Genomic DNA, 16777 nt, shown 5'->3' on the forward strand with positions numbered 1-16777 from the left:
CCTTTTCATAATTTAAATTGGATTTAATAATTTTTATTCTCTTTACTTACATACATATGCGAAACAATTACGAAATCTCTAATATTTGTTTTAGAATATGCAGAATACTAAGCAACGTTATACGTTTGTTCGTTCCGTATTTGTAATGTGCATTCGTGCTTTTACCTTTAAACAGATAAAATGGAAGTCTCCAAACGGAAAACGTACAAGTTAAACTTGCACAGATAGGAAAGCTCTATAAATGCGAGTGTTGAGTATAAGTAAAGCTGATGGATGATAAAAAAAAAAAAAAAATGAAAACAAAGAAAAAGGATTGATCTCTTGATGTTCTCAAGTCACGTGAACGACCTCATAAATACTTTCATCGTAATTGCATAATCAAAGGCATAAGTCCAGTTGGTAGACGTCACAGCGACACTAGGCTAATTGATTTATCGCCTTGAAGTTATCGAACCGTTGTTATGATTGTGGCATTTAGAATGAGAATGAGAGAGAGAGAGAGAGAGAGAGAGAGAGAGAGAGAGAGAGACAAAGAAGACGAGAACGATATTAAAGTAGTTTCTTAGAATGAATTAGAGAAATTGTCGAAAACGTTGGACTCTTCAGAAAGGACAAATGGGATTAAATGGGACGTATATCTTTGAGTACGTCATCATATGCAATGTATTCTTTAAGTGATTTCGCACATTTAACTTTGCTAGTAGGTGCATCATCAAGCACGTTCACTGAATAGCAAATACCTATTTTATTTTTTGTAATATCGATCGTTCATCAATGTACATTAAGTTAATCAACATTTCATCCCTTTTCAATAACATTCGATTTCATACATCAACGTCAACTTTTCATCATCGATACTCATTTTCAAATGTCACCTTGGCAGGATGCAATGATCATTTAGTAACGATTGAAAATGAAAGATGTAGAGGGAAAATGGTGCTTCGCTTAAATATATCCAAGGGAACATTTTAATTTTAAATATTTCCTTTATCGCGTACGGCTAGAGATATCGATTCAAGTAATACAAATATTTCTTCATATATCGTTTATTTTTAATGTTTCTTTTACTATTTTATCTGTAAAATTGCATTGATATTATTGATCGATCGAATTTTCAAAGATATTTACGAATTAATGATTACGGGAATAAGTTTTAAAAAATTTACAAATTTTAATCGCAATCGTAAAGATATTTATCATCGTCATTTTCCAAATAATAGAATTCTTGATCTTTTGCTTATCTATTCAATTAAAACGGGCTTACAATTATTGTTCCGCGTATGTACTCACGTACAAAGTATATTTCCTTCGTACGTGCAACGAGAGGCAAAAGTCGAATCGAAAGAATTATCGAGCATCGCCGAAATTTGATATCTGAAAAATAATTTTTTCACGTTATTTAAAAATTTAATTTATTTCATATATTATAGAATTTAGTGCTGACGAGAGAGAAAGAGAGAAAGAGAGAAAATGAGAGAGAAATCAATGATTCTATTACCCAAAATAAAATGAGAAAGATTTATTATGCGTTTATCAGTATCGATTAGAAAGAAATTCCGATGAAAATACTAATACGGTATTATTGTTTAAGATATCGATCGATAGAAGTTGTAAAGTACCTTGTTAGGAAAAGAACATGAATACATACCATTTCAATATTTCATATATTTACGTAAGTCTTTGATAGCATTGGCCGACAAGAAAAGCACGAATCGAAGTAAGCTCTTGGTCCTTTCCATAAAGAGCGGGAAAGTGGAGAAACTGCTTGCAAAGGGAAAGACCGAAGCATATGAGATAGAAAGAGTATTTGTATTGGGTACGTATAAGACAGAGAGTGAATGAGAAAGATAGAGCAATACAAATGTTAGCCGGCTCGTATTAGTACACGATGTCGCCACGGGTCACGGTGGCGCTGTGCCGCTGGCGCGACGCTCAGTCCGTTACGGGGTCGCGAGGACTACGCACGGTCTTATATGTTCTCGCGACTTCCTCCTTCCGGAAGGATTTGGTACTTGATGATTTAAGACGTAGACGCGCCAAAATCATTTTCTTAAATCAACAAGAACGAAATGAAGTAATAGTGTTTCTGTGATATCGTGACATAACGTGACTCGTTGACAATCATGCTTTCGTGTTTTGCTACGATCAATTGGTGATAGTGCTAGAGAACGACGGACCACGACATTGCACTTGGTGAACAACCGAGATATTTTCGTGACAACGAGCAAGGACATCCCATAACTTCGACGTCGTTTTATCAAACGTGAGTACATTGTTTTATTTTTATTGATTGTCCATACTTTATGCATTTATTTTTAAAATATTCTCAAAGGAAGATCAAGATAAATCATTAGATTATTTAATAAAGTTCCAATTTGGTTTATATTCGAAACATTTTCGACATTTCCATGCTCGTAAAATTACATTTAAAGGTTGCGCGCGAAGTCATTTGTAAATTCATCATGTCCTCAACTTTTCTTTCTCATTCGTCTAACATCATTATGTTATGTTAAAGTATTAAATTTTATGTTTAAATTGTAATGTGGACTTTAAACGAGGAATTCTATTACGCATCGAATTTATTGTCTTTGTCACGAATGTTATTTGCCGAAGGTCATTTAAAGGACTTCGTCGTATACAAAGTGTAATATTTTCATATTTCTTTATTTATTCTTAGGAAAACAATAACACGAAGATACGTTGATCGTATACGTTAAAGAAAAGAAGATTAAATGGAATAAAGATATCGAGGAAAAAAACTAGATCTGTATGATGATCTAATTATTGTAATATGATTCTTTCTCTTTCTTCTTATTCTTTAATGGCTTCCTCTTTTCATTCGATAAGTCGAAAGAATTAAAAGCTTTACTTTTCCAATGAGATAACTGCGATAATTCTTTAAAAACGATTTTTCATTGAAACCACCACCTTTATGGATTATGAAGATAGCTGAAAGAAACGACGCTGTCATGATGATTAAAACGCATCCAGAATAAACTATTCAGCTAGAATACTTTATTAGTATCGTCTATTATAGACGTAACTTATTTCCGGTTTGCTCGAGGCTCAAGTCACTAATAAACTGTTGTTCACGTTTAGCCTGTTCCATTGTTCGAACTTCACGTCTCATAGATCATGAAAATCATTTTTCTTTTTTGAGATTATTTTCTGTCCGAAAGCCAAGAAAAAAAAAAGAAAGAAAAACGTTTTCATTGCGATGGAATCTAAGGCCGAATATACATAATCCAGTTATCGCGAATTATTTTACGGTATTACGATTTCGATTACGCTCAATGATGATCCATAGTTCATTTTTAAACCCTTTATTGCATAAATAATTAATCTTATACAATCAGAGTGTGCGCTTCCATATCGCGCTTGCACGCAACCCGACCAAAATAGGTTTGCTTTGTGAACAAACGTGGTTTGTGTTTTAAATGGTGTAACCGCACGATGCATTATGAAAACACTTTCATATCGAAGCTCTAGTTCACGATATCATATTATGAAGATAATGTGCCAGTAAAATAACTTATCGCATGTTCATTAATACAAATTTGTATAAACGAAAAATGCGTTATTATCACGCATTATGTGTGCGTAACCAACGTTATAACAATTGATTTAACTTCAGTCATTAATTCAACTTACGAGTCGATTCTATTCGTTCGGTTTAACATCTTCGAAAATTTATACGCGCATGCGCCTCTTCCACGTATGTGAACAGGTGTCCAAGGATCAAGAACGTATTCGTTTAACTACATGCACAAATATATTCTCCAACTATCGTGAACATCCCTACTGTTTCTTGTTTGCCACAGCTAGAGACCACACATGGATCCTGACTTATGTATACTTACGTGCATGCATGTAAATGTATAAATGTATAAATACGAGTTTAAGCATGAAACGATTCCATTACCGCAACTTACCACTTTATCGATTAACCATTAGGAAAATTAACGTACTAGTAGCTGATAGAACGACGATGGTCGCATTGAGGTTAAGGAACTTTGCGAATAAAGGAATCATGAAAATGAATATTCGTTCGTATATCCAATATAAAATCGGTGATAAAATTAATGAAACAGCGTAAAGAGAGTAATATCTTTGAAACGTAACGTTGTTGAAAATGTCAATTAACCTCGTTTTTAAAAAGAAGTAGTCTTCTTATTCCTTGTAGATTTCAAGATGAATGGGATGAGAATGGTGGATGGCAGTAAAAGAGTAGAGTCTAGATACGGTTATATTATCGTTTCAAGATTTAATCTTGGAATGAAGGCGATCTTGTGTTAGCCGTCGTTCATTTTATAATGGGTAAGAATGTTAAATAAGCTCTATGATGGTGCTCAACATAGCGAAAGCTACACTTAATTATTTTATGCGTCGCGTTTCTACCGAGTCCGCAAGGGTGGTACGAGTGAACCCTTTCCCTGCGTGCGCTAGTTTAGTTTCAAACTTTAATTAAAAAGGTAGACTCGCAATAAGGACTCCTTCCACCCCTCATCTCCGACGGTCCTGCATCCCCACCAAAAAGAACGAGCCAGTTCTCTTCGAGACTCCTCTCGTAGTATTTCTATTTCATTTACCTAAAATAAACAGTGCAATCACATTAAAATCCTCGAGCGGTGTGTTCAAACTAATGTGCTTGTTCAGCCATCGCGTAAATTGCACAACTATTCGCTTTCGATCGAATGCTTTTCGAGAATCAAAGTAAAAGAAAGTTGTGTGCAAATAATCGAGCCATTTTCTGCCAATGTAAAATCTAATAGAATACCAAAACCAAATTACTTGGACTGTAACGTTAACGTTAACAAGGAATGCTAACTAATTTGCTATATTTATTTCATCGATAAATCTCTGCGTATATTTTCGCGAAAATCGTCTAACCGTGAGATACGTGTTTTTCTTCTACATTCAAAAACCGCATTTTGTTCAATCAATTTCGTACATTTGATGCCATTTATAAAAGAGTACAGTTATTTGTCGGTGCGCATGTCTTTATGAAAGGATGGTTTCGTTCGTGGCGAGGGCAATTATAAGGTTGCTTGAAATGACGGACGATGACACCGGGTCAACGTTGACGCACAATTGCGCACAATTTACGACGCGTCGCTTAGGTCGGTCGTCTCCTAACGCTAACTATTCTCGTTGTCATCGTGGCATACCAAAAACCACAATTTACGTGACCGTAGGCGATAAAAATGTCTATCGAGCTTGGAGATTCGTGAATCACGACGAGCACATCAATTTCGAAATGATTATTTGTTTATTTATTTTTTATTGATTCTTTTTTCTTTTCGTATTTCTCCTTTTTTTTTTTTTTTTTCGTACTTTTAAGACCTATTCTGTGACACTGAATACACATGAAAATACAAAGAAATTTGACGAGCGCATTTTACACGTGCTCGATAAATCTTTGCTTTCCAATATTTTATCACCTTATATAGATTTCGACGAAATACCATGTTCCTTCTTTCATAGCTTGTAGCAACGGGCTCCAATCCGGTTAAGTGCAGAGAATATTGATTTTGACGGAGAGCATTTAATCTTGTTTTATTTCCGACTGGCCGTTCGTGAAACGCGATTCGGTTTTAAAAAATGCGCAGGCACGAACATCGCGAACATTAATGTCTTTGTGATATCGTCGTGATTGTGAAAGTAGTAGAAGTAGTAGGGACAGAGGTAGTGGAGATAGAGAGAGAAAGACAGGGGGAGAGAGAGAGCGAGAGAGAGAGAGAGAGAGAGAAAGAGAAAGAAAGAGAGAGAAGGGAGAGAGAGAGAGAGAGGGAGGACGACAGGTGCTCCACAACTTACATCGGGGAAACGAATCGTTTTCGAAATGAGGCCTCGCGAACGTGCAGAATGCACTGCTTCTAATCTGAGCTGCAACGACGACGACTAGAAATAGCGACGCCTAGAGCTCTTTTTATGTTCCACGCCATATGTGACACACCGGTGGTCGGAGAGATTAACCGAAAAGTGGTTGAAGAAGAAACAGGCTGATAAAATTTCTAATCTCTAGTGAAAAATTTCTTTCTTGTACGTGCCTCACCTGGTATCATAATTTGTTAGAACGATAATAACGTTTGGAAATGTGATGATAATAAATCAGGATGCTTTTAAAATGTCAAGTTCTTGAAAATATGAATCGTTCTTTGAATCGTTCAAAATGATTTAATTCTTTTTAATTTTTAATATCTATTCAAATAATTGTTAATAATTATTATTTGAATAATTTTTTTTTAATGTAAGAACAAAAGGAACCGAATTAGAACACCGATGCACATTACACGTAACTCAGATAAGAAACCACTGGAATACCACTAGATCGTTCCAAAATGTTAACCTATGAGAAAAGAGCGGAAAAGGAAAGTAAAGTCGGGTGCAATACGCCGTCTAGTCGTTATCTTATTACTGATATTGCATCAGCGTTTGCCGCACTTCTCTGTTTCCAACACCCTCTCCTATCCCCACTATCAACACTCTTCTTCGTCCTGAACAAATGTTTGCACCGTGTTACCACGAACAGATAGTGGTTCAAACCAGTAGACCAAGCATGTATAATAAAAAAGAGAGAGAAAGAAAGAGAAAGGGAGAAGTGGAGAAGGGAGGATTTCCTGTTTGCCATCAAGTGTACATGCGAACACAGTGAACACTCATGCGAAAGGGAATCCGTGTGAGCGTTCAACCAACCGATACTCGCGATTTCGCGTACTAATTTTAAGGGTCGAGTACCGACTATCGAGAGTAATTGTCTATTCTAGAGTGTTAATGAAGTTGTACGAAAGAGTGGAAAATTGTTAAATGGTCTGATAATATTGGATAAAAATTTCGTCATTTTTTGTTTTTCGTTTTTTTTTAACATTGAATATTTTGTCATACATACAGCGTACCAAGAATTGATAAATATTACCAAATTGATAAATGTTATCTCGGACTTGCGATTGCTCTTACCTATCATTCTAAAGTAGTTATTTCTTTAAGTGGCATCTGCTTGTACACCTCAGTTAAATACACCTATCACGCTTCTGCCTAATCGTGAGAGAACCATTACGTAATAAAAAAAACCAAAAAGAAAAAACAAGACTAGGCAAGCTTTCAGGGGGCGAGTAATAGCCAGAAGAGGGTGGTTTAAGAGTGTGCTCGTGTGCGAACACGAGATGGAACATCCAATAGGGATGGTAGAGGCAGCTCGAAGCATTGGATGTTTTGCAGAGAAACTCAAACCCCATTTTGTATATAGTGTGAGAGTCGAGCATGTGGCAATAAACAATTTGTTACGTCGAGGGTCCAGCATGCAACGTATCCTTCGTTTCTTGCTCTTCTTTTTTTTTTTTCTTTTTCACACACGCGATATGCGGATCTTTCTTGTTCCCTCAATCTCTTCTCTCTCTCTCTCTCTCTCTCTCTCTCTCTCTCACGCTTTCTTCTCTTTATAGTATCGCGTCGAAGCGACGTAGCAATCAATAGCAACGCGTCACATTGTTTTCTCTGCTACCTTCGTCCACATAGATCGTTAAGTTCTCGATTATCGGTCCGGTCGTTACTAGCCACGCAACGAGGTTATCCAAGGTAAATACGTCCTACCGTTTAAATTCCTTCCTCTTCGATGCCAACGATAAAGAAAATTTGTTATTGGAAAATCGACTCTCTCAATTTTTGAACTTTCCCTTCCCCATGCTCTTTCCTCGATTGGTGCTTAATGTGGATTCGAATTGATTGTCCGGTTTTTAGTACTGCAGGATTGATTTGTAATCGGTTAATGGCTTTTCCGAATTAGCAATAAGTAATCGGTATATTTTATTTCTTAACTTTTTCTCTTAATTTCAACTTTCGTGTTTTAAAACCATTTCTAAGGTTGTAGCAGATAAATTGCGAACTTTTTCAAAGTCGTATTAATGAATAGTAAAATAAAGTCTCGCAAGTGAAGCGTCAAAGAAATCAATAAAGCTCGCACCAATGACGAGTGAAACGAACTTCGAATGAAATAAACCGTTCGATCGACGCGATACAAGCGTGATATTTGAATCGTTGAAAAAAAATGATAAAATGAGAAACAAAAAAATAAAAAGAAAAAAAATAAATAAATAAAAAAAGAAACAAAAAGTAACGCGTATCCTCTGCAAACAAATACTGCAAAATCTCCACCTGAAAGTATTCGCAATGTTCCCTGGCGTATAGTAATTGCATAAACCGCGAATTTTCATTCGATCATCGTGAAAGAGATCAAATAATTCGAGACTACATACGAAAGATTCGAGTTTTCAACTGAAATTAAATTACTTTTATTTTTATTATCATCGTTATGATAATATTATTAATAATTAAAAAAAAATTATTATCTTAGTGACCACACCCTTCTTTTTAATAGATTCAACTTTGGAAAACTTTTTCTAGTTACTTTTCATGGTATTATATCAATGATAAATCGATATATTAATAGCACAACAAAATCTATAAAAAAAACGTGCAACTTTCAGGCATCGAGATGTCCGATCGTAACAAAGATAGAGAAAAGAGAGAACGAGAAAATTTTAAACAGACGCGAACGAGGAGAAACTCCGAGAAAGTGTGGGGGTGAAAGGTTGGAGGGTGAGCCTTTTTTCTCGCGACGTTCAGAGACCGTAGAAAGAACGACGGTGATAACAGAAGGTAGTGGAAAGGGGAGTGAGAGACCGGGGCAAAATAAAATGAGATCGCATTATGTTCGCTCGTCGAAAGGAGCCCGAGGGCTTGAGCAGTCTGCTTGCAATGGTGAGCACGTGGATTGCGTGAGCGTGAACGCGAGCGCTCGCGCGCTTGCACATGCAACAACGACTATCTACCTTGCTCTCTTTTTTCTTGCTCTACCTCTCTGTACAGTATGCCTGTGTATGTGCGTGTGAATGTATGTGTATATACAATGAGTATGATTTTCTCGCTTTTGATTTCCTTTTGTATTGGGGCTATTCGTGAAATAATAGAATGCTACGCAACTTCGTGTTATATTTTTTCGTTTCTTCTATAATGTGAAGGTACGTACGTTTCGTTGTTATTGATTAAATCGCTCGAATGAACGTACGTACGTAAAAATAATACAAATTTGGAATAATTTTTGCAAATACGAAATATATAAAATAATAAACGCAATAAACAAAAAAATCCAATAAGATTTAATATTGGTTCCATGAAAACATTTCATTCAATAAGCGCTAATAATAACGATGAACGAATAAAGAAAAAAATAGTCGTTTTTTTTTCCGAAACGTCAGGATTTTTTTGTTTATACAATTTCTAGTTTCGGTTTTATACCGAGCGAAATATATATGAAGTTATATTGGTCAAACTCTCTGAAAAAATAAACTTGTAATATATCAAACATTTGGCTTTTTCATTTTATGTTTGTTTATGTTACTTTTTCATCCGACATATCTCTGACGATATGCTAGACCGGCGCAATTTTTCCTGCTTTTTTTTTAGGCATGCAAAACGTAAAGCAAATGTGTGAATCTCCTCCGTTTTTTAATATTTTTCATATGTTGCCTTGAATTTAATGGTAATGGTTGAAATATTAAAATTTGTAATCTTTAGCATGCAACGTAAAATCGGTGCAAGGTTTAATTACTAAATCGTAAAAGGTTCATAGCTCATTGTTAAACTTTCTCAAGCTGTTATATACCATACCGCGTACAGCATCACCATCTTTCTCCTCTTTTTTAAGGGGTAGGCGATCAACGTGACTTCGTTACCGTCTCTCCCAGGGTTTCACGAAACTCCGTGAGTTTGAACGACGCGTCTGTCGGCGCGTCATGAGGAAGAATAGGAGGGTGGAGGTTTCAGGTGGAAGGAAAAGAGAGATAGAGAGAAGAGGTGGTTCACCCCCCGTTGAGCAACGCACCTATCCTCTGCACAGCGAACGAACTCCATTAATCACGCGCCTTTCGGCGCTTAATGAAAAGGCCAAATATCGCGTAGCCTGCTAGTTCTCAAAAGAAAGAGAGAGAGAGTGAGAGAGAGAAAGAGACAGACAGACAGACAGACAGACAGAAAGAGGAAGAGAGAAAAATGGCGGGGCTAGAGGGTAAAAGGATAGCCAGCGGCAGAAATTGCGATCGAAACGACGAGCCGCTTACGAAGCAAATGACTTTTTCGTGGTCGACGTCGTCTTCATCGTCGTTGGTTCGTGCAAGAATCGTTAGACCGTCAAATTGATTCGAGATCTTTTCAATTTTCTGCCTTGAAAGATTAACTCTTTCGTTCTGAAGCATGGCCTCCTTTTTTTTGTTTCCCTTTCTTTCTTCTATTTTTTTTTTGTTCCTTTCTTTTTTTTTTTCTTTTTTTTTTATGCCCGTTCCGAACACACCTCTGCTTCGGATTTCATTCTCCCTTCTTTCTTGTTTTATCCTTTTTACCTTCCCTTTCTCCATTTCGTTCTCTCGCAAAAGTTTTGTTCGAGGGATAAGAGGTAAATAAATTAGGACGGAAAATGTTTAAAGAGAAAAATATATTGTAAAGCCGAATTTAATAATTTGTCTTTTCAATACGAGACAAATCTCCTCTTGTGATACCCAATCTCATTCTTGGAGTAAAATACGATGACGTAAAGGTAGACGGCGAATGGAGAAGTGGTAGGGATATGAGGGCTTTACGCAGCCCTCTACATGCAACCTGCATTTTATTAGAATAGTTTGCTCCAAGTTTTTTAATAGAACCGAGCTTACGCGTTCTGCCCTTTAGAGCCTATTATTGCGAACTGAGTTCAAGGCTTTTTTTCTTTCCTTTTTTGTTATTCCTTGTTCTTCTTTTTCCTTTTTTTTTTTCTTTTTTTCTTTTTTTCCTACGGTGGTACGCGACTCGCAGAGAAAGAGGACACCAGCTGTCATAACTACTTCTTTCGAGATTTTCGTCATACGCTCGAATAAAGAAGAAAGATATGGAGAAAAAAGAAAGAGAAAGAGAGAGAGAGAGAGAGAAACAACGGTCGATCCATATCGCTCGAATTCGCGACAAAAACTGCGGGTTATGTTGAATCGCGAGATAAAGAGAGAAAAGAAAAAATTACAAAGGAAAAGAACAGAGCCGTCGGAATAAAAATCCACGAAGCAGAAATAGTAGGAACAAATGGAAAAATAGAAAAAAAAAAAAAAAAAGAGAGTACATATATAAAAGATCGACAAGTTGAAATTGTTTTACAGTCATATAGTGAATCATTATGAGAGATAACCTTTAGAATATAATAATTTCATTGCTGATTTTAATTCTATAGTACTTCGATGTTGAATAAAGAAAAATAAAATGTGCCCAAAGTAATATTATAAATCAGTATTTTTCAGTTTCAAATATGTTGAAAATATTAAATTGACCGACGATTTAATAATTTTTAACAAAAATTAATTAATTAGCCAAAGTAATCGTAAAAATATTTTTCTATCGTAAATATAACTATGGTGACTGTACTGAACTTCGTTCGTAGATATGATACCTCAACATGTACCGGGTGGATTTTAATTAACGACCTCGTTGTGCACCACAACCCCTCGTGTATCGTCGTAATTCACATTCATCCACGCACGATAGCAACGCTGCTATGTAAAGCTCCATACGCATTCATTCGTTCGTTCGTTGAACGATAGTGGCCTATAAAGCCCAATGGGGATTACACGTGCAGACGCGCGTAAACCCGAGGCCGAACATGCTTGCTCGGAGTCATTTCGATGGTTGAAAATGTACGGATCAGGGAACGTGTTGTCTGATGTCGACGAATTCTATATCTACGACTACACAGAATATACGCCTAACATATGTGTGACCAATTACAAGTATGGATACGAGTGAAAAAAAAAAAAAAAAAAAAAAAAAGAGAAATAACAAAAACGAAGGATTAGGATAATCCTATGGTTTATATAAACTTACCACAAAATTACGTCAACGCTTTAGATTTTTTCATTATATAAGTATAATTATATGCTTTGCATTCGAATGGAAATAGAGTTCGTACTTAAGGAAATATTAAGAGAAATGTAGAGTACGAGTCGTTGCGTGTACGAGGTTCTTTCTCGACGTAATGCGCTTGCGTAAAAAGGTCAAAAAGCATTTGGTCATGTTCCGCCGCAAGGAAGGTGTTATATTCCAGTGGCCGGCAGCGGTGCATGTCGAGTTAATTGATTCCGAACGACGACGACGATGGTGGTGGCGACGACGACGACGACGACGACGACGACTCGCACGTGTCACATCAACATTAAGCATTACCGTTGGTCTGCTTCGTGGACCACACGCCGATCGACGTCACACGTTCGAACAACCGATGTACACGAAGAACCGATTTGCCGATACTGTACAGTGGCTGGCTACTGTTTGAAAAAATTCATTATAATTGACGGCACATGTTCGATACAATTTCTGTTGCGTGTCCATTCGAAATATTACCAATTGGATGCCGTGTCGATGTAATAATTCTTTCCTCTTGTTATTTTATAGAGAATGAAAACGTATAATTCAAACTTCTGATTATTATTATAGCTTTTGTCAGTTCATTTTCTACTTTTTGAAATCCAATCTATTAACAATAGAAATGATTAGAACGTTCAAATAACATAGTTAAATCTATACAAGAACAATAATAATTATAATAATAATAATTTTATAACAATTGGTCGCTGTATGGAATTAATTAGATAGCATTTAATTGTATCCCATTGAAGGTAGAAATTTAAATAAGTGCATATGCGTTACATATGAATCCACACAAACATGTGTATGTGTGTGTATATATGTTTGTTTATTTGTTTGTTTATTTATTTGTGTGTGCGTGTGTATTATTGAAGTCATTAATTTGACCACAAAGTATCTATTAACATTCCTGCATAGGAAATATTTATTAATTTCAATATGTATTCAATGTTATACTAATTCTATTAGAAACAATGTTATATTAATTCTATTAGAAATATTAGAAAAGAAAAACAAAGAAAGGTTCATGAATATTCCAACAATTATCTGATTCTTGGGAACTCATCATGCAGTAAAAGAGAAAGGAGAAAAGGGATGGTACTAAGTATGTCTTCCCACGTTTCACTGAAAGAGTCTACCGCTTGACGAATGACATCGACTCGCATGAACCTGACTCCAAGTGCTTCTTGATGACGAACGTAACGTCATTCATTGCGTGCTTAATTAACACAAGAGTAGTGGAGCTAGTGAGTAAGAAAGCAGAGAGAGAAAGAGAAGAAGAAGAAAGAGAAAGAGGTAGAGTTCAACTCGGGTCGTTCTTCGACTTTACGCACACTCTCTTTCTTCTTCTCTATAGTAATGTTCACCATTCGAGTCTTTCGTACTATTGTAAGCATGCCTTGCAAAATCCTTTTTACAAAATCGCCAGCCAGGAATTTAATTAACCTGTTTTACATTTGATAGCTTTGCAAAAACTTCTGGTCGGTCTTTTTTCTTTGCTTTTTTTGTTCTTTTTTTCTTTTTGTTTTTTATTTCTTCTTTTTTTTTTTTTGTGAAAAGATCTAATTAATAGATACACGGAAGGGATGAAATAACCGTAATGAATGTTAAAAGGAGTGAAAGAAAGACAGAAGTAGACAAAGGAAATTTAAAATAGTACTCTGACGAAAAAGCGTTTAATCGAAACGTATAGAGATTTGCTGAAAGCCATTTTGTATTCCGAGATTAGTCATAATTTCTGACGTTTAACTTTAGCGAGAATGACTTTGAGGGTTGGGCAATATCTACTTTTATACGTGGTATATATTTGAATATGTATGTGCAGGTTTTATGGACTACCCGGAAGAATGAGAATACCTAAATTCCTTTTCCTTTTAGTCATCGTCATCTTTTCGATCTCTAAGGAGTAGACAGGTTTCTTGAGATTCGAAAGGAGGAAACATCGAGGGCGTAAGCATACATCTCGACACTACCACTTGCTAAGAATTACCAGATCCGCATAAAATTCCCAAAGGATTTAGTCAGACGGATTTAGACAAACCTGATAATAAAATCGGTGAAATTGAATAGGATTTGTTTGATCGTCGAATAAGTCAGAAAGATATTATATAGTATTAACATTTTAATTTTCTAATAGATATACTCGCTAAGTCTTGCAAAGATTTGCATTACTTCATTTTATTTTGTTTTTAATAATATTATTAAATGATTATTAATTGAAGTAACATTGATTGTGTATGGATTAGAAATCGATCGATTTTTTTAGATGATATTTTCTTTTCTTTTTTTTTCCTTTTTTTCATTTTTCTTCTTCTCTTTTTTATTCGTTTTATCTGAAAACTTTAAGTATCACAAAGGGTTCTACCGAAAGGGAATGTTAAACGGGCGTAGACGGAGATCGTTGGAGATTCACCAAAGTAAAAAAATTGAGAAAAGAGATAGAGGGGATGGGGAGGGTAGCGACGAAAGAAGCAGATGGCGTAGATTATAGAGTCGAGCGAGCGGAACACGGTAAAGCAATTTCTGTTACAAGCACGCTTTCTCGTTTCCGCGAAGAGAATCCTTCGAGTTACTTGAAGGAATTTACATGAACATTCACGCGCTCGCACACATACATTTTCCGTATAACTGTGAAAGAAAGGCGAAAGGTTTTGTGAATGGCCAAGCGACTCTCCCCCTCCCTTTCTCTCTCTCTCTCTCTCTCTCTCTCTCTCTCTCTCACTCTTCCACAATTCACTCTTTTGCTCTTTTCAATCTATATAATTCTATATGAGTACGAGCTTATCATCACTTTCCATGAAAGCTGAGCCTATGTACGTGTACACGATATCGATTTCGCTGTCGTTAATGATAATTAAGGCCTGGCGCAACGAGATTTCGCTAATGGAACATAACGTATACGGAAATAAAGCGTCTAGCCGCAGCTAATGCGTGATTACTATTTTTCTTTTCGACAAAATATCTTTCCCTTTGCCGGTTCAATGATAATAACGTTACTTTTACTGTAGAATATAAGGAATGAATTTTTAGATGTACGAACAAAGAAAAATGAAAAAAAAAAAAAAGAAAAGAAAAAGAACAGAGCAAAACAAAGAAAGTAAAATCACGTGATCAAATTTAAGAAAATTTATCGAAATAACGTTAATACATCTTTGCCAAACACAATTCCGTCTCTTAAGAATATATATATCGTATTAGCTTGGAAGTGAGAGTGAACAAGAGAGAGAGAGAGAGAGAGAGAGAAGCTGCTCCGTTGATAATTCGCAAATCCTCGAGGGCGGTGATGGCGGTCGATTATTCTCGCTTGCCGGCTGGCTATCGTAAGCTGTAGGCGCCAGCCTGCTTGAACTTGCTTTTCCGCGTCTGCTTATCGCTCTTATTAATATCATTCATCGAGCGTGAACAATAGTGCGAGCACAAGCCTTGCGAAGAAATTTTTTTTTTTCGATGAAACACACTTTCCTCAGCTTAGTACCTAGACTCGAACTCTGATTGCCATTATACATACATATACGTGTACGTAATACTTACTCTTCGAAATGATGATAAATGTAATGGCCGTTTATCATCACTCCGCTATAAATTATTCCGATACAAATTAATAACTTCGTGCTAGAGAGATTTAGCGATATTTTTCTTCCGGGTTATATATTACCGATGGATAATGAATGAAGGAAGCTTTGATGATCGTCATTAGAAATTTTCTTGATTGTCACGAGTTATCAATTTTGGGAAAAACGAAAATATTAAAAAAAAAAAAATTGCAAATGATAATAAAATGATATAAAAAAAAAAAAAAAAGAAAAAAGCAAACATAAGAGAAAAGCAAAGTATATACATTTTTTAAAGCTCCAAATGTCGGTACTCTAATTATTATTATTTTTTTTTTTTTTTTTTTTTTATTAATTATATTAATAGTCAAAGTTATTATCATAAATATGTTTCTTGATAAAAGTCAGAGGTCATTTATAATATGTCGCAGTTGCATTACAGGGTACATATTACGCCTGTAGGGAAATTATTAAAGTCGAAAAAGAAATTCGTAATATAAAGTTCTTCTTTATGCGATATTTGATCCAGCATTTTTTTCAATTATATTAAATTACTAAATATCCAAAATTTGTCCTTAACATACTAGTTATATTTTCGTATTTATTTAAAATATAATACATCATGAAAACATTTTACCTAGATATGAAACGAAAGTAACTAATTTATCTAGTTTTATTAATAATAAATCAAACAGGATCTACATTTATAATAATGTTTGTTATTAAACATACTTTAACTTCGTTGATGTAATAATTGTTAAGCTCATATCTGTCTTACTTGTTAACTAACTTTAACCGAAAGTTACTAACTTATACTATCACGTAAGGTATGCCAATACGACGGTCGCATTCTGAAGTGTGCCTTAGGATGTACCAAAGCGATTCAAGAATTCGCAGGACGTGCTCCTTGCATGAGAAGATATTCAATGCATATGGATTTCTCGCATGGATTTCTATGTACATCTCTTCTTGGTAAGGCCAACGACTCTTTCTTCTCTCTTCTCCTATTTATCCCTTTTCATGCTCTCCGATTCTTTCCCTTCTTCTTCTTCTTCTTCTTCTTCTTTTTCCTCTTCTTCCAAGTATTCTAAAGCACAGAAAAGGAGTAAGAAAGGAGTAAGAAAGACAGAAAGAGAGAGAGAGAAAGAGAGAAAGAGATAAAGACGATAGTAGACAAGAAGAAAAGCGTCGGACCCCTCGTCGTTGTCGTCGTCGTCGTCGTCGTCGTCGTTGTCGTCGTCCTCGTCGTCATCGTCTTCGTCGTCGATCCAGGACAATATGGTCAGAAAGGA

The 16777-nt window shown here is 35.7% G+C and overlaps 1 protein-coding gene across 2 annotated transcripts in view; it reads left to right on the forward strand.

Annotated features, from left to right (window-relative positions):
• The first annotated feature begins 1920 nt into the window (after positions 1-1920).
• LOC124428060 (discoidin domain-containing receptor 2-like) overlaps positions 1921-16777 on the forward strand; it is a 97352-nt gene continuing 82495 nt past the window's right edge. For both annotated transcript variants that reach the window (XM_046971665.1, XM_046971666.1), the window contains exon 1: positions 1921-2263. The gene's annotated coding sequence lies outside the window, so the exon portion shown is untranslated. The remainder of the gene's footprint in view (positions 2264-16777) is intronic.

Source organism: Vespa crabro, chromosome 11, assembly GCF_910589235.1.
Source record: "Vespa crabro chromosome 11, iyVesCrab1.2, whole genome shotgun sequence".
Classification (NCBI taxonomy): domain Eukaryota; kingdom Metazoa; phylum Arthropoda; class Insecta; order Hymenoptera; family Vespidae; genus Vespa; species Vespa crabro.